Here is a 24,467-nt window from a genome sequence, read left to right as displayed (position 1 = left end):
CTAGAAAGGGCCCCATCACGAAATTAGGGGGAGAGGCCTATCTAGGAGGAGGAGATAGTCCAGGATCAACAGCCGAAGGCTAAGAAAAGGTGGTTGAGCTTTGGTAAGAAGGAGGCAGCGTGGAAGGAGCCTACAGTGCATAGGGAAAAACTGAAGATAGAGAGAGGGATTGAATGGAGCTAGGACAGGAACCAGGGTGCACATGGAGGAGATGTCCTTACTAAAGAAGAGGCTCACCTCTTTAGCAGAATACAAAGGAGGGGAGGATGAGTGAAGACGTGTTGGGAATTCTGGTGTGGAATGGGGGGCAGGAGGGGGGTTGGCAGAGACCCTCAATTTTAACAGTTCTTTTATTATGAATGTGACAAATATCAACAGTCATGAACATTTCAATATGTAAAGAAGATTAAATGGATTGTATATCAAAGTGTGAGCTTTTATTATTTAGTTGCTTACATTTATACTAAATTTAACATAATAGTAACAGAACTACCCTGTTTGTGATACTTCTGAACTATAGGGTAGGGTTGGCCCTCACCAATGGATTTTTGGGGTGGTCCCTTCAACCTGCCACCATATTCATTCTTATCATCTCACATTTGAAGGTAATACAAGGGTATATTTTGATACACCTTTATAATTACTAAAATTCTAACCCCATTAATTAGTGAATCAGCTCCAAACCCCCACCCCAGTTCATTAAATATTATTTATTTAATAAACTATAGAAATCTCTTTCCATATAAGCAATTCTTATTTTTTCTAATACAAAACCTTTAATCGCCTAAGTTTAAAGTAAACATGAAAGCTGCTGGCTATACAATTTATTAATAGTGTAACAAATAATGGGGGCAGCTAGGTGGCCCAGTGGATAAAGCACCAGCCCTTGATTCAGGAGGACCTGAGTTCAAAGCCGGCCTCAGACACTTGACAGTAGCTGTGTGATCATGGGCAAGTCATTTAACCCTCACTGCCCTGCAAAAAAACAAAAACAAAGAAACAAAACAAAACAAATAATGCAAAGACATCAATAATCATTTACAATGTTTCCACTGTGAGAACTATCTCGGAGCATCTCTAGCCATCACTTAACTGCTGATTTCTCAGTTCTGGAATACCGCTTTCTTGGGATAGCACCCAAAGTTTTTCAAGAACTTTCTTCCTAATGTTTATTTTCCAGAGTTCCAGCCATCTTGGTGCCCCATGCCCATCTATAATTTCTGCTCCTGGGGGAGGCAGAGGCTGGTATATTGCTGGAGCAGGGACTGGCTGTGCTTTTCCAATTGTATATCTTAGCACTTTTCCCTGTGCTTTGCACAAAGTGAACACTTAATAGATGCTTGTACATTCACTTAGTGAATATTGTCAAAATCTTTTTTTTTGCAGCTAACACTAGGATTCTTAGGATGCCATAGAAAAATATGTGGTAATGAATCTTTTTAAAAACTAAATTTTTATTGCTATCTAAATTTCCCCTTTCTGTGCTTCCTCTCTCTTCCCTGTCTCAATCTATTCTGTGTAACAAAGAATTTTTTAAAATAAAAAAAAAATGTCAGCAAAATCAATCCATACATTGAATCAATCCAACATTATATGCTATGCATCTCCCCCTTGGCCCCACTCCCTCCCTCATCCCTGCCTTTGTAAGGGAGTGGGGAAGTGTCTTTTCATAGCTATTGGTTTTTTATTTTTTTGCAGGGGTTGTTTTTTTCCTTTACTTTGTTGTAGTCCTTGTATATGTTTTTTTCTTGGCTCTGCAGACTTTGCTCTGTTTCAGTGTAAGTTGGTCCATTCTCTGTATTCGTCATACTCGTTTTTCTCATCCTAGTAGCATTGCTCTTATGTACCACACTTTACTAGTCACTGTCCAGTTGATAAGCATCTTCTTTGTTCCTAGATCTCTGCTCCCATAAAAAGTGTTGATATACTATTTTGGAGCCGGTGGAGCCTTTTCTTTTCGTCAGAGACCTCCTGGGGCATCAGCATCGATTATTCCCACCTTTGTCATCTTTGCCAGTTTGCTCTGCATGAATCAAAACTTCGTGGTTGTTTTTATTGACATTCTCTCAATGATTGGTCAGTCAGCAAGCATTTGTTAAGCACCTGATGTGTGCCAGGCACCGTGCTAAATGCCAGTGATACAAAGAAAGGCAAAAACTGCCCCTGGCTTTAAGGAGCCCACCGTATCTCGGGGGAGACATTCGAACAACCTGGACAAACAAGATGCGTGCAGGACAACTGGTAGCTCATCAGTAGGGAGGGCGATTACATTGGGGGAGAAGGAAAGTCTTCTTGTAGAAAGTGAGAGCAGAATATAGCTTCTTTAATGTCATTCTCATTGGTTACACTTTCTGCTTTGATGGTGCCAGAGAATGACTATGTTTTCTTGTTCAGCTCTTAAGTAGCTGCTGCTTTGGTGGAGGGGGGACTGCAGAAGGAGTTTCCAAGCCATATCTCCACTGGGGTCGCTCTCCTGGGTGATGGCTTTGAGGGCTGGGCTGAAGGCTGGATGGGATGTTAAGGGAGCGCTGCCACTTCTGGGCTCTTAGGCTGACATGCCCTTGGGTGGCAGTGGGTCAGCAGTTGGTAGTGGCAGTGCTCCAGGACGACTTCTCTCAATGATGGCTGCAGTGCCCGGGCAGTACTCCTTTGTGTTTAAAAACCAAAACCAAACCAAACCATCAAGAACTAGGGATAAATGGACTGTTCCTTAATATAGCAAATAATAGATGAAGCCAGAACCGAGCATTATCTGTAATGGAGGAATGCTAGAGGCCTTTCCGGTAATATTAGAGGTAAAGCAGGAATTCTGTGGCCTTCACTGTTTGATGTAGGCCAGCCCTGGCTCACCTAAACCCAGTTCACTGAAAGTCACGCCCTCAGCTTCTCAACATCGCGGTCCTCTTCTAGAACAAAGGACAACAACAACAAGAAGCAGTTAGATGACTGCCACCCCAGCAGTCATCTAAGAAACAGAACGAGGGTCTCTTAGGACGTTGTTCTTGAACAGACACTAGAGATGGACACTGAGCTGAGCCCTGAATTAAAGGAAGAAATCCAGCTGGGTCACATTTGGGGATTTTCACAGTTTCAATGATCTTAGGCGATCCTCAGCCAAAGCTGCTCCTTTTTAGAAGTGTTACTCTTTTATTGCCTCGTGTCTCGTGATGATGGCATGGAGTTCCCCATAGTCCTCCCAAGTCGGGCGGGTGCTGCACGAGATTTGCCAGGTTTTTGCAAGCTAGAAAGTGTTTGGATGGGACCCTGGTCACAGACCGGCCTGGCCAATATAAAGTAACTTCACCAGCAGCATGCTGACCTCTCTTTCCAGTTATGCGTTTGCTTAACCATGTCTTTTTGGCTAAATAACGTTAATGGCTTTTTCCTCCCCAAATTATTGCTCTTACTCTGCTCACCCAAGTCAGCCTCATTCAGGTTACTTTTCCATTTGCTCTTTACCCAGTGCTGGGGTTCACAAAGCCCAGCTTGGTTGATGGCAAGGTAGCAGCAGCCTTGCCATGTTTCCCTTCTCAGAGCGAGAGAGAATTACCATGAGGACAGTGATTGCTCAGAAGGCCTCCTCCTTTCTTCCCTCAGCCTCTAGGCTTCTTCCTTCATCCCCGTGTGTGCTCACCCCAGCCCTGGATTTATCGTCCAGCTAGTGCCCTCTTTCTCGGGGCTCTGGAGGCCAAAGAGAAATACAAAGGAAGCTCTTTCTGCAGAGAGACTGGAGACCTGATAGACAGCGTAGCATCCAAAAAGCATACGTGTATTCTAAAAGTTGGTGGTTTAGAATTTGGAATTCATTTTCCCATGGAAACAGTGTTAGAAATGATCAAGATTTTTGCAGAGATTCTGAAGGGGACTTCTGGGCACTTTCAAGGGCATTAGAGGTTGATGATACTGGTTATTTTGTCTAATTTCATTTTCTAACTTAATGACTTTCCTTTTCCTGAATACAGAGTTATCATTAACACTGCATTTGTGCTTCCCAGTCATGATCACGGTTCCTTTTTGGGCACACAAATGGAATGAAGAGAGGGACAGAGGGAGGAAACAGGAGAAGAGAGGGAAAGGTATTGTCCTGAGGTAACCGGGGAAGAGTTGGAGGAACAAAGGGAAGGGAAAGGGGGATTGGAGACATGGATGTCCCTGTGAGAGCCATGGGGAAGAAAAGAGGTGGTTGGGGGAAGGGACTTTGGGGTAAATGTTTCTTTGCCGGGTCCCTAGGCAGGGAATAGAGTTGGTTAGAGCAGAACACAGTTTGTGACTAATTGTCAATGAATCCAAGATGGTCTTAACCCAGAGAGAACCTTTCTGTGTCTTTTAAAGGGGACTAAGGGTATCTTACTATGAGCCTAAAGAAGATTAGGGAATGCTAGGTGACACAGTGGGTAGCATACTGGATCTGGAGTCTGCAAGACTCATCTCCCTAAGTTCAAATTGGGCCTCAGACACTTCCTAGCTGTGTGACCCTGGGCCACTCACTTCACCCTGTTTGCCTCAGTTTCCTCATCTGTAAAATGAGCTGGAGGAGGAAATGGCAAATCATTCCAGTATTTCTGTCTAAAGAAACCCCCAAATGGGGTCACTATTGAAAGGACTGAACAACAAAATTGTTGAAATAAATTCTTAGTATTTGGGAAATTTAGGCAACCATGACTATACATTTTTTAAAGTAATAAACGTTTGTATTTATAGTTTTGGGTTTCAGTTTTTATCACTCATTCCTTCCCTCCCCTCCCCCTTCCCTGAGGCAGTAAGCAATCAGATATAGGTTATACATGTATGATTATGCAAAACATTACCATATTAGTCATTTTGTATAAGAAAACTTGAATAAAAGAAAAAATGAAAGAAAGTGAAAAGTCACATGCTTTAGTCTGTTCCATCAATATCAGTTCTTTCTTTCGAGGTGGATAGTATGTTTCATCCATAGTCCTCTGGGATCGTCTTGGATCATTGTTTTGTTGAGAATAGTTAAGTCCTTCACAGTTCTTCATCAGACAGTACTGCTGCCATGACTATAAACTTCTGGTTTGTATTAGTGAAGGAAACTTACTTACCAGGAGTGCCCCAGCTCAGTGCAATCAGAAGTCCAGACTAAAATCCGAGTGATCCCAGGGCTTGGGGCACAATGTTAGGGACGGTAAACCATAAAGCACACTGTGGATGAATGATGCTGTTCCATTCTCAGTGTCCCTAGGGCCTTGCAAGATACTAGCTTGGTGGGGTATAGGTTTTACCTGCTTGATGTGGTCGAGTAGGAACATGTCCTATTTAGGAGTTATTTTTTCTGCTTGTCGTTGACATTTAAAATCAAGTTGGTTTCCTATTTGTCTTTTTAACATCTTTTGCTATGGGCAATTGCTTGACAATCTCCCCTTTCTCCCCAACACTTTCTTGGCTTCTTTACATGTTGAGCTTTTGAACACTCACTGTCAGACTTCTTTGGGTGAATGAAATAAATGTGTGTGCTTACAAGGCAGCACAGGCAACAGCTTTTACTTGAATTTTATGGAAGGCAGCTAAGGCAGTAATGTTTGTGCCTCAAAGCTGCTGATGCATCATATGTGGGGCTGATGCAAAGGAATCCCTTCATGGTCTCTTAGAATGCCATGCTTCTTGGTGAGCAAACAGAATGGATGGTTCCCTGCATGGAGGAGATTACAGTCATTTTCAGACTGACATAGAATCTTATTGTTGGGGCTTGGAGATGGAGAAACAAGCATGTGCATGTGTGCATACACACACACACACACACACAGACTGAACCCAAACTTCTGTTTCTTCCCTGGAGATACCAGAGAAGAATAGGGGGTTCCTTTAGTTAATGAAAGGACAGATAGTGCTTTTGAAAACAGTGAATATGTAGCTGTGAATTTTTCATGCAAAGGATTTGACTTATTCCAAATCTTATTTTTAAAATGTTTTTTGTCTTTGAAAAGTTTTGTAGTTTTAAAAAAGTCTTTAAGTAGTTAGTTCACTCTGCTCAAGTCCCTGGAGATAAAAACAGGAAATGTTTACAAAATGAGGTTCAACCTGAAAAGAAAAATACTCTGCAAAACACCTAGAAATAAAAGAATTTTGTACTAAAGAAATCTGGGTGTTAGATAGCAATGGTAAGGTCATATGTTGTCTTGTTAGAAGTGAGCTATGGTGCATAGGGGTGAGGGAAGAATGGGGGGGAAATGGAGCTGCTGAAGGTGATCTGGGCAAGTCTGTCTGTGATGTAGCTCCTGGAATATGGAATTGGATTCTGCAACTCTTAATTACCTAGAGGAAGGAGGAGTTCATATAGGCCAGTCAAACTGGGCTGGTCTGTGCATTCAGCAAACACTAAGCACTTCTTACATTGAAGGGACTCCTCTAAGTGCTGGCCTACAAAGCCCCAGTCGCCAGTCAGTAGAGAGGATGAGACACACACAAGTAGTAACTAAAAAGCAAGCAAGAAAATGAGTACATGCATAGGAGAGATCAGAGAGTGACCCGAGACAGAGAGAGGTGCAGAGAGATCAGGGTATCAGGGAAGCTTCCTGGAAGAAGTGGCAGCTAAAGAGGTTGGGGGAGGAAAGAGATAGATAGCGCATCTCAGGCATGGGGGCAAGAGGCAGGGAAGGGGGGTCAGGAGAGCAGAAGGAGTTTAGGAAGCAGGACAGTTTGGCAAGCAGGCAGAATTCATCAGAATTCTAATACTTGATTAAATGTCAGTTAATGGGCACTCTAAAGGATCTGCCCCCCCATTTGGTGGGACATTGTTTCTCAGAATTTGATGGTGAGACTTTAGGAATTAGCTTTAGCTCCAGAGGGCAGAAAGAACTAGAACCTTAATAGCAGGAGAACTGTCCGCTTTGAGAGCAAACGAAATGGAACCCTGGCCGGTATTCAAGCAAGAAGAGGCTGGCAGCAATGGGGCAGAGAGGCTTCCCTCTTGCCTGTAGTGGGAGGGTGGGCTCCACGACCTTGAAGGATCAATTCAGCTCTTAGAGTTCCATGCTGCCAACATGGCAGCATCTGGTTTAGAAAACATCAGAGGGAAACCGAGAAGGAGTGGAACCCGAACTTGTGCCGGTGCTGCTTGAAATGACTAAAGTAGCCATGCCGCAGCTTCAGCTGCGTTGTGTGGGGCTTGTGCCTGTGCACTGCCAGGCTTTCTAGATTCTCTACCACGTTGTGACTGCTCACGGCCAAGGATCCCACTGGTCCCTGAGCAGAAAAGGTTCTGAGAAGTCTTGCGAGTGGGCAGGTGACTAGTTTTTGCCCCAGCAGCCATTTTCTGGTTCTTTAGGCAGCACTTCCAAGACTGGCATGAATTAGCAGGCACAGTGTCACAGCAAAGGAGGATCTCCTTGGGGTTCAGTGGGCATCTGGTTTTCAGCATGGGTGTATCAGGTCAAAAAAAGTGGATTTTCAGTGTGTAAAGTTGATGAAGTGTGTACATGAGATTTTATGTAAATAAAATATGTAAAATTACGTAAATACTTGTATTTTTAGATGTGAGCTGCCCCAGGCCCATCCCAGCCAGCCACTGTCTCTTTTATTTGCAGATCTTAGTGGAGTATCCTGGACCAAATTGTTGCTTAAGCATTGGTTTTTTGCGGGGTAGTAAAAAGAACCATATGCTTCCTACCTTGAGCCAGAAGGCACAACTGCTGTTTCCTATCTTTCAGAAAATTTTCATTAACTTCTCTGTAGAGAAGAGTCTGGTTTAAAAACAAAAAAATCAAGTTTGGCTTTCAGAACATAAGTTGAGATCTATTATCAGCTTCAGAAACACACAGGCCAGGCATGTAGCCCCTTACCTGCCCCATTTGTTGGTGGGAGGTTTTTGGATGAGAAGCTTCTCAGCTGTGTAGTGACTTTCAGGCCTTGATGGGGGGGGGTGGCTTTTGTTTTGGGGTAAAATCATCATGGCACCCAGTGATGCTTTTCTCTTGCTTGGTTAGTAAGCTATTAACATTTGTTGAACACTTGCTCTAGGTGTTATGGCATTCTGGGTCCTAGGGATGTTACAGAGAAGAGATGATCCAGTCAAATGGGGCAGAAGGGACGGTGATATAGACACCTCAAAATCAAGCAGCAGATGTATAGAACCTACCATGTATGAATGTGAAGAGAGAAATTGGAGTGGGATTTCTAATCCCAGCTGTGGTGGGACGCAAAGGCTTCTTGGAGGCATGCGCTCTTTTGGTTTTTTGTTGTGCAGGAGTAGAGGCATTTCGTTAGGAGGGTTAGAGACCAGGGAACATGAGATCCTGGCAGGTAAGGCCAGATTGACTCTCCTGGAGGGCAGAGCGCAGGTGAGGGTCTGGTGCTCATCAGGAGCAGGTGTCTCAGGTCCAGGATGGCGTTTCTCACTTCTGTGAAATTCGTTTTTTCTGCACTCTAAATGGGGACCATCGAGAATTCTGTGCATGATCATCAGCGCAACCTGTATCTGCAAGCAGAACAGTTCTTTAAGTGTTAGGTAGCATCTAATCCCTAGCGATGTTGTAACACTCTCTATCCTGAGAGTATTTGTTGGGCCAACTATCAGCCCAACTCATATGTGATCTTAAAAATCTCTTTTCTTAGGGGCGGCTAGGTGGCACAGTGGATAGAGCACCGGCCCTGGAGTCAGGAGGACCTGAGTTCAAATCCAGCCTCAGACACTGAACACTTACTAGCTGTGTGACCCTGGGCAAGTCACTTAATCCCAATTGCCTCACTAAAAAAAAAAAACAAAAAGAAAGAAGAAAAAAAAAATCTCTTTTCTCCCAATGGTTTTTCTTCTCTATTCTGGCTCCAAATGAGGATTTCTTTGCTCCAGTTGATGTAGATAAATGTCTCCTTCTAAGAAAAACTGGATATTTTTTCACTTAAACTATTAATAGATCCCTTCTAAATGCATATGTGAAGCTTTATTCATTATTCTGGCAGAAAAATACTTTTCACCTGAGTTGTCTGCTTATTGTAGTCTTAAGCAAAGTTCTGACCTCCTCTGCCAAGATAACTTCACTGTATAACCTGCAATGAGATGAGTATTTGTTCTTTGGGTGCCCAGTAGTCTTCCTCATTGACTTCTTGCCTCCCAGAATTATTAAGAAAATAAATGAATATTCAGAGACATCCTGAACGAAATTAGTTGGTTTGAAGGTATTTGATTCCTCTTCACAATGTTATATTTTCTTAGAAAAAATGTAACTTGTCTTTTGTTTCATCTTGTAACAGAAAGGTGATGAATTTGGCAGCTTTTCACCATCCTTTGTTTAACTGTTACTCAGATCAGGATTGGCCACTTTTCAAAGGTGGTGTCAAATCATCGTTAATTCACTCCCTCAAAAGGGAGATGGCAGACAAGTCCCTACTAGATGAAAAATGTATAGGCTAAAAGCAATGTAGGTGTTAAATATTGGATTTAAATCTGTGTATAAAGGTCAGCTAGGCCATTGAGGATCTAAGGCAACAGGACTTTTCTAAGGCTTTCATTAGATGAGCTCTGTCTATATCACCACCTCCAGATGGAGGAGAGCTTAACCCCCTGTTGTCATTTTGAATCTCACTTGTAAAGGGATAGATTTTTAAGGTGCTAGTCTAAAAAAAAAACATGGTATGTTCTTAGTCCTTGTTTTAAACTGGGAGGATTTTAGTTTTGTAGTCCTGTTTTTAAAAGATAAAAACATCTAAGTCTGACTGTCTAGGAGCTCACATTCTTTTTTTTTTTTGGTGAGGCAATTGGGCTTAAGTGACTTGCCCAGGGTCACACAGCTAGTAAGTGTCAAGTGCCTGAGGCCAGACCTGAACTCAGGCACTCCTGAATCCGGGGCCGGTGCTTTACCACTGTGCCATCTAGCTGCCCCCAGGAGCTCACATTCTAACGCAGGAGACAACATGCAATTTTTTTCCTAGAACTAAGAGGGAGCCACTGGAATCGATTGAATAGGGAGAGACATGGTCAAACCCAAGCTAACGTTAGGAAGATATTTTGACTGCTGAATGGAACATGGTCTGGAGTGGGAAGAGACTTGTGGCAGGGACACGAGCCAGCCGGGAGACTGCAGCAGTTCAGACAAGTGAAGAGGGCCCATCCCAGCAGGGTGTTGGGGGAGAAGGATGAGGGAGATGTGAGGAGAGGGGAATCCACAGGACTTGGCAACTGATTGACTGGAGGGGAGAGATGGAGGAGTGAAGGATGACACTTGACTTGTGAGTGTAGGTGACTGGAAGGAGGTCAGTGCCCATAATAGTCATTTATCTCTCTTAACTTCCCAACCCTGGGGTCATCTCCCCTTTGACTAGAGGGGTGACTGCTCTCCTCTCGGGGCCACAGCACCCTTGTTATTAAGGAAGAGGACAAAGGGTATCATCCGTCAGTCATCAACATTTATTAAGGGCCTGTACTTGATGCTGGGGACAAAAAAAAGAGGCAAAAGACATGGTGTCCTTGACTGTCCCTCTATTGTTTTCGGCTCCCTTCGTCATGTTGTATTCCCCATGACACCATAAGCTCCTGAGGTCAGGCACCATCTCCTGCATTTAGCACAGCGCCTGGCACACAGTACACAGTAGGCACTTAATTAATGTTTATTGACAACTTAAACTGTTTAGATCGTTTGTACAAGTTCTGTCGGCCCTGAGAAGTCAGCATGCTTCCCTTTGAGGAGCCCTGATAAAATAATGTCTGGACTTAGGGTCATAGAATTCTGGATTGAGAGCTGGAAGGGATCCCAGAAAGCCTCTGGTCCAAGCCCCTCATTTTACAGATGAGAGAGAACTTGCCGGGTCTCAGTAGGTGGGAGATCCCGGTCTGACGCCAAAGCCAGCCCAGCTCCTCCTGCAGAAGATGGATTCCGGACCCCTAAAGCAGCGGTCCCTCTGCTGAGATCTCAGCGTATCTATAAAACCAAGTCACACTTGGGGCCCCCAGGGCGGTGACTGAAAAGAATCCTATTGGATATATTTCCTTAGAAAACACGCATAACATCCCCCAGCCTCCTTGCTTTGTGAACCTGACCTACTGCTTAGTTTGTTTCCTTCACCCTCTAGTGGTGACTTTTGGAAGTGTCCTGGTTTGATTCCTTATACAAATACATGCAATCTAGTGGAGTGGGGACTGACTGAATGGCATGGTTGGGGATTTAGGATTCTGGGTTTCCAGTCTCCAGACTTCTCTGAGTCTCGGCGTCTCTTTCCACAAAGGAAGGGGATCGGAGTAGATATTGTCTAAGGACTCTTCCTGTGATGAGCCCACCTCTGACATAACTGAATGTTGGTTGTTCTTCAAAGTTTCCTCGAAAAGTTGTTAATTTATGCCAACAATGCTGCCCTCCGTCAAAGCACTTGGGGAACTGCTCTGGGAGTCTGTGAACATTCTTTTGGTGTCCAGACTGGTGGTGAATCTTTGGATGGTGGATCTTTTTTTTCCCTGATAGCCAAACGTCATTCAAAGCTAAATCTGGGTGGTCAAATTGGTTACTAACATCTCAGAGTTTAAAGTTTAAAGCAGTGAGCTATTTTCTGTGGCTTTTGTATTGTCTCTGAAGGCACTTTTTTAGAATGGGGAATATTCCAAAGATGATCCCTCCTGTGGTTTGAGTTTGGCATCATCACTGGAATGAATACATGAGTGACTTTTCAAATCACTTTAAAGGAGCCTACTTATTTGGGTGGCTAAGTCCTGGTATGTTGCTATTTTGTATGTAGACATCCTATTACAAGGGCGTCTCAGTGGCTCTGCCCCTTTTCCTGTTATGGGGATGCCAGGGCTCTGGCACTAAATCCAGAGGCAAAGTATGACTGGCATTAAGAGTGATTCAACTGGAGGCTATATTTAATAGGGGCCATAACAGTCTGACTTGCTTTCTCCTTGTCCCACACATTTGGATGTTAAGTGAATACTGATTGGTAGTGTTTACTTCCAGTTCTCTGTACTTAACACAAGAGTCCATGTTGTCAGTTCAGATTGGCTTGTACCTGGGAACTCTAAGTGCCAGGCTAAAAGGGTGAAATGTCTAGTGATGATTAATGGGGAGATTAGCTTTCTCTGTGTGCTAATCCCTTCTCTGACTTTGCCTGAGTCCACACAAGGAAGTTCAGTGACCTAAGGGAAAAGAAAAGTCCTTCACAGAAAGATTTGTGCCACCTCTTGGACACATCTTTTTTGGCTCCTCACAATGTCCTGAGAAGGTATGCTGCTGCCTATGGAAATGTCTTGAGAAGTAAACTATCTACTGTGTGTTCTCCAAAGAGAGCTTGAGGTCTATCTGAGTGTCCTGGAAATTAATGTAATATTTTTGTACTCCTGTCTGATTTCGAGGCATGAATTATGCCTTGATTTTCAATATCAAACCAAAGGATTTTTTTCTTGCTTGTTGCCTTGAGATTTTTTCCCCATTAATAAACCCAGGTTAACTGATTTGAACCAGCTTTACTTTTGTAGTTTCTTGCAGGGAACAGGCATGTTGAGGAGATGGGAAACACCAACCCTTGTAGCTAAGCCTTGCTCTTCCATGGCACTATCTTTTCCTCCTAGGCCTCGCCACTGAGGCTGCAGGGGCACTGAGGCAGCTCCAGCCCTTTGCCACGCCTGCCCTCAGACCCCTTCAGCCTTTTTTTTTTTTCCTTTTTAAGTTTAATGGATGACTTTTGTTTTTACATTAACATTGTTTTAGAGTATTGACCTGGCTGCTTCCATGTGCCCACCTTAAACCCCTCTTGTGGCAGAGTGTTGTTAAACTAAAACAAGTAACATCATGGCCAGTGCAACATTCCACACCTGAATGACCCCACCAGCCTGCCAAGAGAAGAGACTCCTTATCTTTTCCATGGGACCAAAATTGGTCATCACAATTATGTAGCCGTCATCTTCCTTTTAGAGTTTCTCTGGAGCTCTTAACTTCACTCTCTCCTATTTCACCCAGTCATACAAGTTTTACAGTATAATAGTTTTCCATTACATTCACATACAACAATTTGTTCAGCCCCTTCCCATTTGGGGCATCTTAAGTGACAGTGGATAGAGGACTAGAGTCAGGAAAAACTTGTGTTCTAATCCTGTCTTAAATACTTAACATCTGTGTGACCCTGGGGAAGTCATATAACCTCTTCCAGCCTCAATGCATTTACCTGTAAAATGGGAATGAGAATAAAGCACCTATCTCCTGTGATTGTTTTTGGTTTTTGTTTTTGTTTTTTTCTTTTCAGGGCAATGAAGGTTAAGTGACTTGCCCAGGGTCACACAGCTAGTAAGTGTCAAGTGTCTGAGGCTGGATTTGAACTCAGGTCCTCCCGAATCCAGGGCCGGTGCTTTATCTCCTGCGCCACCTAGCTGCCCCCATTTTTTGTTTTTGTTTTTTTATCTCCCATAATTGTTAAAAAGATCAAGATGATGTCTGTAAAGTGCTTTGCAAACCTTAACTCTCTGTGTCAGATATTATGCTTATTATTAATTGATAGGCAATCTGGGTACCTTTGTTTTCTGGTTGCCTTTTAGAAATCTCCATAATAAGGAATTTCTGTGAACAAGCAGAGTAAGAGGCAGAAAGTTGGACTGTGCATTGAAGCAGACAGTGGGTGTGCACTGCTAGTGTGGGGGAAGAACCCATCTCTCAGTGTATCCCAGGCATACACTGAAGTGTCTGTATTCTTTTTGGTGTTCATCCTGACATTTACCTCATGGGAACTCAGTATTTTTCCACTTTCTTCATGAATGTATTCTTATGATTAGCTTCTTATATTCTTGTCTCATTCCTCAAGCAATAGGGCGATTCATTTCTCCTTCCTCTCAGTCTTACAAAAAGATTAGACTCATTTCTCTGCAATAGGCAGATGTTTCAGAGGATTGAGTTTTAGTTTTCTATGGGTGCTCTCCACTTTGGTAGGGAGAAATCAGCTTGCCTTTTGTTATATCTACCAAGTGCTTTTCAAGAAGGGGAACATGGGGTGGGGGACAGCTAGGTGGCACAGTGGATAAAGCACCAGTCCTGGATTCAGGAGGACCTGAGTTCAAATATGGCCTCAGACACTTGACACTTACTAGCTGTGTGACCCTGGGCAAGTCACTTAACCCTCATTGCCCTGCCCCCCACAAAGAAGGGGAACACTGTAGCTTGCCTCTTTAGCAAGGCAAAGAATGTTACTATGAAACTGTTCCTTTGATATGGTGCCTTTCATCTTTACTAGTCCTGCTTTGAGGGTATCTTTTTTTTTTTTTTTGGTGAGGTAACTGGGGTTAAGTGACTTGCCCAGGGTCACACAGCTAGTAAGTGTCAAGTGTCTGAGGCTGGATTTGAACTCAGGTCCTCCTGAATCCAGGGCCGGTGCTTTATCCACTGCGCCACCTAGCTGCCCCTGAGGGTATCTTCTTGCCTGTGTGGTCTGTATGACATTGACGACACATGGAGAGTGCACTTGTGCTGCTTTAGGAAGTGTATTTGGTAGCATCCTCTAGAGGCTGGGAGAGGAATTTCATATTAGGTGGCCAGTGAACATAGGCAGAAGCCTTTCCTCACCCTGTGTTGTTTTCAAATGCACAAATTCTTCTTAAGGATGGACCTAGGTTTGGGATCAGGAATTTGGAGCTGGAAGGGACCTTGGGGTTCCTCGAGTTCAGGTATTTGTTGCAAGTTTGCCTCCATGGAGGTTCTTGTTGTCTTACACATTTGTTTGTCTACCAGAAGGGTATTTGTTAGGGAGCGGGGTACTGGAGAACATGGCTTGGAGCCAGTGCTTTGAGTTCTGACTCCCTCATTGACGAGTCGTTAGGCCTTGGACAGGCCTCTCTTTGTAAAACGGTTGTAAGATCATGGACCGCAGAGAGGATCTAGCCCAGCCCCTTCATTTGGCAGCTGAGAGCAGTCCCATTCCCTCCCTTTTCTCTCCAAGATCACCCCCTTCACCGTTGAACTCACCTTCTCACATATATTCAGTCTCTCCTTGTGTACTGGCAGTTTCACTGCTTGTCTGCAAACTGCCCACGTCTCTGTCCTCAGAAAACCCTCGCTTGATCCGTCCATCTCGGCCAGGAAGCATCCTATATCTCTCCTTTTTGTGACTAAACTCCTCAAGAAGACCATCTACAGTAGGTGCCTCCACTTCTCCTCATCACTCCAGGGAAATGGCCAAATTGAGCACCTCTTGTAACCCTCATTACTGCTTAATCACTGCAGCCTCTGACAGGGTCCATCACCCCCTTCTCTCATGGCACTCCTTGCTCCTGCCCCTCCTACCTGACTGACCACTCCTTCCTTCATCTCCAGGCTGGATCCACTAAAAATGGGTGTCTTCTGGGGCTTTTCTCCTGGCTCCTCTTCCCTTCTCCCTCTCTCCTGTGCGTGCTGGGGATCCTGTCACCTCTCAGGGTGGCAGTTATCATCTCTGTCGGATGGTTCTCAGATCTTTGTCCAGCCCTAATCTCTCTCCTGATCTCATCTTGCATCTCCAACTACCTTGTCCATTAGACATCCTCATTTGGGTGTCCATTAGACATCTTAAATGGAACACACCCCAAACTGAACCCATTGTCCTTTTCCTCCAAACCCTCTTCTTCCTGACTTTGCTATTACTGTCCAGAGCAACGCTGTCCTCTCAGTCACCCAGGCTTACAGCGTAGGTGTCATTCCTGGAGTGCGAGAGCACACACACACACACACACACACACACACACACACACACACACACACGCACGCGCACGCACACGCACGAGCACGCACACGCACACGCACACCCCTCCCATCTAATCTGTTGCTCAGCCCTGTGGATTTGGCCTTTTTAATATCTCCTCTAGGGCTCCTCCTCTGACGCTGCTGTAGCGCTGGTACAGTCATCACCTCATGCCTGGATTATCGAAAGGGCCAACTGGTCAGTCTCCCTGTCTCAAGTCCACCCTCCACCCCAGCCATCATCATGGTAATGCCCCCATTTCAGTACACTGTAATGGCTTCCAATTGCTGCCTTGGCTTTTAAAGTCCTTCATAATCCGGCCTTTTCCATTCCTCTTATACCTTACCCGCTGTGTACTCAGTGATCCAGTGCCATTGGGCTTTCCAGCTCTTGAACAGAACACAAGGCATTACATATGCTAACTCCTAGGCTGAGAGCTCTTTCCTCCTCTTTCAGGCCCCCCAACTTCCTTCAGATCCCAGCTATAATCTCATCTTTTGGTCCTCCTCAAATCTTAGTGCCTTCCCCCGAAATTGTTTCCAATTTATCCTTTTAAGTATCTTGCTTGTGCATAGTTGTTCTTTATTGTCTTCCTCCTGTCTTTGGGACTGTCTCTTGCTCCGTGTGTCCTGTGCTTGGCCCAGAGCAGGTGCTTAATCAGCAGCATTGTTGCTGCTGAGTGACGTGGCAGCTGGATGCCAGTAGTGTTCTGTTCTCCCAGCCCCACATTTTTTGATTGAATGGGCTCTTTTTGTCAGATATCACATGACTTGGAAGGATAGAGCTTTTGGGCACATGTGGGAAGGATGAAGGCGGAAAGTCAAATACCAGCTACCAGGGAGGGGGAAGAGACGATCCAGGGAGAGAGCAGCACGCACTATCATTTGTAAAGCTTCTCCTAATGTGGCCAACACAAACCAGAACCCAGCACACACTGTGGCTGTGTGCCCCAGGGTAAGACACCTGCCTTCTTGGAACCTCCTTCATACTTCTGCTGCCTCCCTTTCTGGGTGTTGGGATCAGCTGAGATGGTTTATCTGAAGATGTTGTCGCTGCTCATGCCATCTGTTTAAACCAGCTGTTATTTCCCATCCTTGCCTCCCTTTCAGTCTGGTGGAGGAGAACTGCTGAGTGCTTCGCAGTGGGCCCCTGAGCAGCTAACTGTAAGTGCTTCGGTCTGCCTTTAAGGAAGGGAGAAGAGCAGTGCGAACTAACTCATCGAAGAGGTCTTCAGGGAGTAGGTGAGACGAGTTAGGTGCTGTTTGAAGCGTGGCCAGAGCGAGGGAGGCATTTCAGATGGGGAACTGGGCCTAACTAGTATGACATGAGAGCAGAGGCTGGTCAGACTGGCCTGGAAGAGTCATGTTGGGGAGGATGGGGAAAGAAGGGTGGCGAGGGCCACCACCGGTGGGGTGTTTGCAAACCAAGCAGAGTCTGCGTTTGAAGTGGTTAACAGTGGCGGGTCTAGTAACACAATCAAAACCAGGTTTTGAGGAGATCAGTCGTTAGTTTATTTATTTAAAGATGAAAGGGACCTTGGAGGCTACCATTTTTTCAGATGAGGAAACTGAGGCTGAGTTGTCCCCCAGCTAGTGAGTTCCCAGGATTCACACAGTGTCTGAACCAGAGTCTTCCTGATGCCAGCCCAGATCTCTTCTCTCTGCTCTCACAAGCTGCCTCTCCCAAACTGGAAGAAGTAGAAACTTGCCCACAGGGAGACCGATGAGAGCTCATGATCCAGGTATAAAGTGAGGAAGGCTTGAACCAAGGTGTCTGCAGAGCCTGGAAATGAAAGAGCTGGTCGTAGCTCAAGCTGGGGAAACCCCAGCAGTTTGTGATTAGTTTTGGGCAGTAGTGTGGTAAGGAGAGAGTGCAGCCATCGGGCAGTGACAGGGAGGTTGTTTAAAAGCAAAGATAAAACATTTCTCTTTTTAAAAATCAAAGCTGATTCTCCGATTGTGACCTCTGTCAGGGCAGGGAACAAGTCTTGTTTAACTTCGTATTTCCCCCTTCTTGTAGGCACTCTTAATTTCTACTGACATTTACTTATAGCTTAGAACAGTGGTGTCAAATTAAAATAGACACAGAGCCACTAATCTGTGTATAAGAATCCCTGTGGCCACATATTGACATTTTAAGATGCGATGTTATCTGTTTTATTGACTCTTATTTTGTTAAATTATTTCCCAATTACATTTTTAATGAGGTTGGGTGACATCGGGATGCGTTGTTGGCCACATGTAGCCTCTGAGCTATGTTGGACGCTTCCAGTGAAGCAGATAGCCGGCCTCACGTCCAAGAAGATATGCTTAGGTTCATGGTCCCATCTCTGAACCATACAGTCTGTATGACCCTGAGTAAGTCTCTTAAATGCCTGCATTATTGTGACAAGCCTGCTGGGTAGTCTTCCCCATTCCAATCCACCCTCCACTCAGTTACCTCTTCAATTTGCCTAAAGCATGGATCTGATCTAGTCACAGCCCAACCCCCCATTCTGTAAACTCTGGTGGCTCCCTATTATCTCTAGGATCGATTATAAGATCCTTTGTTTGGCTTTTGAAGTCCTTCCCAGCCTGGCCTCTTCAGACCTTTTTGGACTTCTTATACTTTACTCCCATCCATGTGTTTACAAATTCAGTGACACCAGCCTCTTGGCTGTGGCTTACACGGAATTCATCTCCTTAATGCATGCCTTTTCACCTGCTGCCCCCATCCCCCTTCTCATACCTTTGCCTCCTTCAGAACTTAGCTCCAATTCCAGTGTAAAGGTGGATGGCTTTTTGGCTCTTCCCTTCTCCCTCCTCCAGTTTCTTCTCTCTGAGCTATATCTGGATACATGTTACTATCTACTGATGATTTTCTAGATCTATACCGGGAGGCTTCTGAAGGGCAGAGACCCTGTTTCTGCCCTTCACTATTGAGCACATAGTAAGTGCTTAATAAATAATAAACTCTTGTTGATCTCTAACCAGTCAACTCCAGTGACTTTCTATTGCCTCTCAACCAAGTATATGCTCTGTTCGCTTTGAAGGCTAGTTTTCCAGCCTCGGTGGACATTCCTTCACTTCCTGTACTCTTCAATCCAGCCAGATTGACGCTACCTCTGCTCCTTGGTTAACCCCCCACACCTGGAGTGCACAGCTTCCTCAGAGGCCTTCCATTAGTTCCTTCAAGACACTGCTCACGCTCCCTTTCCTGACACACTCAACAGTTAGTGCCCTTCTTCCCAAACTACCTTATGTTTAACTTCTTGTATATACGGATACTTTATCTGCTTTGTGTTCCATATATATATATATATGTTTGTTTGTATGTATACATGCGTGCCCTTTTCAGGGCTGCTCATTCACCTTTGGTGTCCGCCTTCAGCCAGCTCACCTGTGGCTTCAAGAAGCTGTAGCATGCTCAGCAGCCGCACCCCAGGAAACCATCTCAGCAGATGGGCTACACCAGGTGGAAGGTAACCAACAGACCACAAGCAGGTGAAGACTTTCTGATAGAACGGGCAGGTGAGAATAATTTGTTCCAGTGGCCATAAAAGTGGGTGATAGAGGCTCTGTGGGAAGCTGAGAGGTTGGTCAGACGTTGAAGAGACCAAGGGCACCCACTGCATCCTGGGCCATCTACCCTGACTGTTGTCCTGCCACTGAACTGGACGACTCTGGAAGAGAGAGTGAAGCTGACAACTTGGCTCAACTCTGCCTCACTTAAATCCAGTTAACGAAGGAGTCAAGATATAACCCTGTGATGTTCTTGGTCCTCTTTGACAACAAAAGACCACCAGGACCACCAACATATATGTATGTGCTTATTTTTTCCCCATTAGGACATAAGTTTCTTGCAAGTAGGGATTGTTTTATTCTTTGTACTTCTGCCTCCAAGGCCTAACGGTGCATTGACCCAGCACTTAATCGGTGTTTTGATTGATGACCAAGCTTGGCTCAGGAGAGTAGAAAATTCATCTTTCTCCCTTCCCAGCCAGGATACAACTCTGCAGAAATGCGCTTGCTCTCTCTCGCTCTCTCTCGCTCTCTCTCGCTCTCTCTCGCTCTCTCGCTCGCTCTCGCTCGCTCTCCCTCTCTACACACACACACACACACACACACACACACACACTTCTGAGGAAGATGACCTAGTTGTGAATTGCTGCTCTGCCACTTGCATGGCGGTGCTATTTACAGTAATAGGAAGGTTTTCTGGAGAAAGATCCTGAGTTTTGTTTTGGGAATGTTGAGTTTGAGATACCTATGGAATATCCAGTTTGAGATGTGCATCAGGCACTTGGTGGTGAGACACTGGAAGTCAGGAGAAGCATTTGGGTTGGACTATGAACATGGAGATCATTGGCATAGACCCTCGGGAGCTAAGATCACCAAATAAGGTGGAGCACAGGGAGGAGGAAGAGGGTCCCTGACAGAGGCTTGGAGGACACCCATGGCTGGAGGAGAAAGAGCTGGAGGAAAATACATCAAAGGACTAAGAGGAGACAAGAACAGACAAGAGCAGAACCAGGAGGTAGAGAGCAGTGCCCCTAACCCTGGAGAAGAGAGGGTGATCAGCAGTGCCATGGGTTCAGAGAGGTTAGGGAGGATGAAAATTGAGTGAAGGCAATTCGATTTGCGACTAAGAGCTATTCACATAGGACAGGGGTGGGTTCAGCAGAATAGTGACAGCCTAAGCCAGACTGTAGAAAGCTAAGAAGACCCCCAGGAGCCTTCTTTTTTTTTTTTTTCCTGCGGGGCAATGGGGGTTATGTGACTTGCCCAGGGTCACACAGCTAGTAAATGTCAAGTGTCTGAGGCCGGATTTGAACTCAGGTCCTCCTGAATCCAGGGCCAGTGCTTTATCCACTGTGCCACCTAGCGCCGCCGCCCCCCCCCCCAGCCTTCTTGTACATCACTGGTGCCAAACTCTCACTGAGCCAGGAAATGTTTAACAACATAAATAAAAGGGCAATAGCCTGCAGTTCTCTCTTTCTATTTGAGTTTGACTCTACTCTGCAGATGGTTTTCTCAAGGAACTTAGCTGAGGTGATCGATCTAGTTAGGGCTTTTTAAGGATGGACAATACATGGGCAGTGGAGAAGGAGTCATAGATAGAGGGAGATTGAAGGTTAGAGTGTGAGATAATAGAGAGGGGGCAGTCAGCTGGAGAAGATGGGAGAGGGTGGGATGAAGGATGCATGTTGGGAGGTTTTCCTTGGCAAGGCACCTGAGCATGGTGAGATGAGAGAGGAGAAAAGGGAGCTCATCAGAACCAGAAGAACATTGTACACAGTATCATCAACATTGAGTGTTGATCTACTGTGATGGATTATATTCTTCTCACCAATGCAATGGCACAAAAGAGTTCCAGGGAACTTGTGATGGAAGAGGATCTCCAAATCCAAGGGAAAAAAAAAAAGAACTGCAGAGTATAGATGCTGAATGAACCATACTATTTCTTTTGGTTTTGATGCTGTTGTTTTTTTCTATTTTGAGGTTTTTCATCATTGCTCTGATTTTTTCTCTTATAACATGACTAATGCAGAAATATGTTTAATGTTATTATGTCTATATATCTATATAACCTATATCAGATTACCTGCTGTCTAGGGGAGGGGGGAGGGAGAAAAATCTGAAATTGTAAAGTTTGTATAAACAAAAGTTGAGAACTATCTTTACATGTAACGGAAGAAAAATAAAATACTTTATTAATTAAAAAAAAAAGAAAAGGGAGCTCATGTTGATTGGTGAGGCTTGTCAGCGTGGAGGTGCCTGGAAGGCTTGAGAAACGAGAATGTTGGAAACAGCTGCTGTGGTGAGTGAGCTTGTGAATCCATAAGGGTGGTGGAGCAAGGCATTGCTGGCCCAGGCACGCTTAGGCAATATAAATTGTAGTAGGCTCCATTCGTAGGGTTTTGTAGATGAACGGGAGTCATCCCAGGGTGGGGGCTGAGCAGGGGGGATTGTGTGGTCACTGGTAGGCCAAGGAGGCAGGGGATTTGAGCATAGACAGTGGGGCTGATCTGCAATGAGTTACCAGCTGTTTGGGAGGGTGAAGGAAGGGACCGTATTGTCCGTGCAGGTGATGGCCTGGGAAGGATTGGAGGAGGAGGAGTGGGACGGAGGTGGTAAATGAGGAGGTGCCCCATCGGTCTGTAAGGACTGTCAGCCCTGTGTAGGATGGGCTGGGCTGGGGGACACCTGGGGCCAAGACCACTGAGGAGGCCGTTGAAATAGTCCAGAGTGAGAAGTCTGGACAAGGGGTTAGGTGTGGGAGGCGTGGAGGTGGATGCCTGGTGGTCAGTCATTCTCCAGTGCGGGGAGAAATTTACACAGTTCATGAGAGGGGCTCCAAGCTGGAAAGGCCCCAGGTCGAGGGCAGAGCCTGAGCTAGCGATCCTGTGAGGTGGAGGGGAGCAGGGAGCCCGTTCCAGATGTTGGGGGGGTTGCTGGTGCCAGCACCTGAAGAGGAGAGGAGAGCCAGAGCAACTGGATGGAAAAGGACCATGGGAGACAGGAAGTTAGATGAAACACGACTGCAAGGGTACACGGAAGCCAGATTTGGGCAGGCTTAAATGTCAGGCCGGGCAATCTCTGTTCTGACCTTGAGGTGATAGGGGCTCTTGAAGACTTTTGAGTAGAGCAGAGGTGACTTGGTCACCTCTGTTTTAGGAACATCAGTTTGGTAGCTATGTGGAGAAATGGGCTGGAGAGTAGGGGAGACCAATCCGGACATTGCTGCATTCTCCAGGTGAGAGTAAATGAGGACCTGGAGTACTCAGAGTCTGAGTGGAGAGAGTTATTAGAAAGAGATGGGGCAGCTAGGTGGCACAGTGGATAGAGCACTGGCCCTGGAGTCAGGAGTACCTGAGTTCAAATCTGGCCTCAGACACTTGACACTTACTAGCTGTGTGACCCTGGGCAAGTCACTTAACCCCAATTGCCTCACTTAAAAAAAAAAAAAAGAAAGAGATGATGGGGTCTTCCACGGAGATAGGGGCATTTTAAAGTGTGAGGGTCTGTGGGTGTACGAATGCACACTCACTATCCTTCAGGAGTACAAGTGTAGGCTCACACTAGCTGCACTTGTGATGCAGGAAATTGGTGTTGCCAAACTGAAGTTTGGGGGAGGGATTAGGTCTGGAAGTTGTCTGCATAGGCTGATGACTGGATCCCTGGGAGCTGGTGAGATCGGCAAAGTGGGGTGTATGAACAGAACAGTAGAGGGCCTGGGGTGCAGCTGGGAGGGATGCCCATGACAAGAATCTGAGAGACTGAGGAGACGGCAGACTGGTATGATGGAGAGAAAGCCAAGCAGTAGCGCTGGTGTAGAAGCCATGGTAGGAGGTGTCCAGTGCTAACATTTTTATAGCACAGTAAAGTTTTCATAGCTCTGTGAAAACTGCACAGAGGTCAAGCAGAGTTAGTGCTGATCAAAGGTCATTGGACTGAGCATTTGGGAGATTGTTGGTAACCCTGGAGAACGTCTTGAGTTGGTGTGAGTTTAGAGAAGTGAGTGTGAGGCTAAGAAATGGAGGCCTGGAAAAGAAAGGAGATGGAGAGGATGGGAGAAGAAGGGCAAGGTTAAATGAAGGGTTTTTTAAGGATGAGGGAGACCTGGACATGTTGATAAATTATAGGGAAGGAGGCAGTGAATGAGGACCAGAGATGGGTGACACCAAGCTAGTTACTTGAGCCCTGGGACATCTGGAGCCTTGTAGCTGGAGTTCTTAACCACCTCATCATTCACACCTTAGGAAGAGCCAAGCATGAAGAAAGCCTTTTTTCTGGATGAGGATTTGAGGGTAAATGGTCAACAAATTGAGGCCAGGTTTCAACGGGGGTGGGGGGGGTTGGTGAAGAGTAGAGTGAATTGGGTGGATCACCTTTAGGAAATGACAAAGCTCTTTTAATGACCTCAAGCTTTGCACCAGAAACAAAAGATCATCTTTCTTCCTAGCTGCATTCTCCCATTGCTTTATGGCTGTGAGTTAGACAACACTAAAGTCTTGAGAGAAATAAAAATGTGTTCTAGGGACAGTGGAGAGGCATGTGTGCCTGCACATGCGTTCAGGCTACAGTATGACAACAGCTACAGAAGAAACCTAAAGGAAAGGATAGAATCAGAGAAATAGATTCATTGGAAAAGAAAATGTATTGGTCCCATGGCAGCAGCAGGGGGTAGTGGGTGGACAGGCTGGATGCTCTGTGGGTATCCTGTTAGTACCTGGGGAAGCTGCAGCGAATGGATGAGAGAGAGAGAGAGAGAGAGAGAGAGAGAGAGAGAGAGAGAGAGAGAGAGAGAGAGAGAGAGAGAGAGAGAGAGGAGAGAGAGATGGAAGGGGGAGGGGTAGCATTTGCCGGGAGAAACTTTTGCCTCTCTGGCAGAAGCTAGAGCAAAGGAGCTAAAACAGTTTTCCTAGACAGGTTCTCTTTTTTTTTTTCCCCATGACCTCTTTTGGAGAGAATCTTTTTAAGAGAATCACTGGGTCCTAGGGACTGATCTCTTTTGTCATTTTTTATATGTTGCCATGATATTCTCCAAAAAGTATCCATCCATCTATAGTCCTACCAGTAATGTAATAGTGTCTGTTCCCTCGAAGTTCTGTAAATACAGTTATCCCTTCTACTTTATGATTTTCCCCATCACCGTTTTGATATATATCAGGGGTCAGCTTGAGGAATTAAATGGGAATTTGGGGGGAATTTTGTGGAAGCTGCAAACCACACAGAAAAAGTTTAGAAACTCAGAAATGCATAAAATATATGTACAGTATTGCATAATATCAACATATTTTATCTTTTAATTGCATAATAATTCAGATTTCTTCTCTGGTACGAAGG

The 24,467-nt window shown here is 45.2% G+C and overlaps 1 protein-coding gene across 6 annotated transcripts in view; it reads left to right on the top strand.

Moving 5' to 3' along the window:
• PAIP2B (poly(A) binding protein interacting protein 2B) overlaps window positions 1-24,467 on the top strand; it is a 63,881-nt gene that overhangs the window by 16,108 nt on the left and 23,306 nt on the right. The window contains exons 1-2 of one of the 6 annotated variants that reach the window (XM_043989272.1): window positions 16,495-16,593; window positions 16,749-16,802. The exons of 2 other annotated variants lie outside the window; for them this stretch is intronic. The gene's annotated coding sequence lies outside the window, so the exon portion shown is untranslated. Of the gene's footprint in view, window positions 1-16,482; window positions 16,594-16,748; window positions 16,881-19,126; window positions 19,149-24,467 lie in introns of those variants that run through there. 3 more of the 6 variants (XM_043989270.1, XM_043989271.1, XM_043989273.1) reach the window with 3 other exon arrangements.

Source organism: Dromiciops gliroides, chromosome 2 (assembly GCF_019393635.1).
Source record: "Dromiciops gliroides isolate mDroGli1 chromosome 2, mDroGli1.pri, whole genome shotgun sequence".
Taxonomy (NCBI): domain Eukaryota; kingdom Metazoa; phylum Chordata; class Mammalia; order Microbiotheria; family Microbiotheriidae; genus Dromiciops; species Dromiciops gliroides.
Note: the sequence above shows the minus strand (reverse complement) of the source record. Positions and strands in the feature narration are given on the sequence as shown.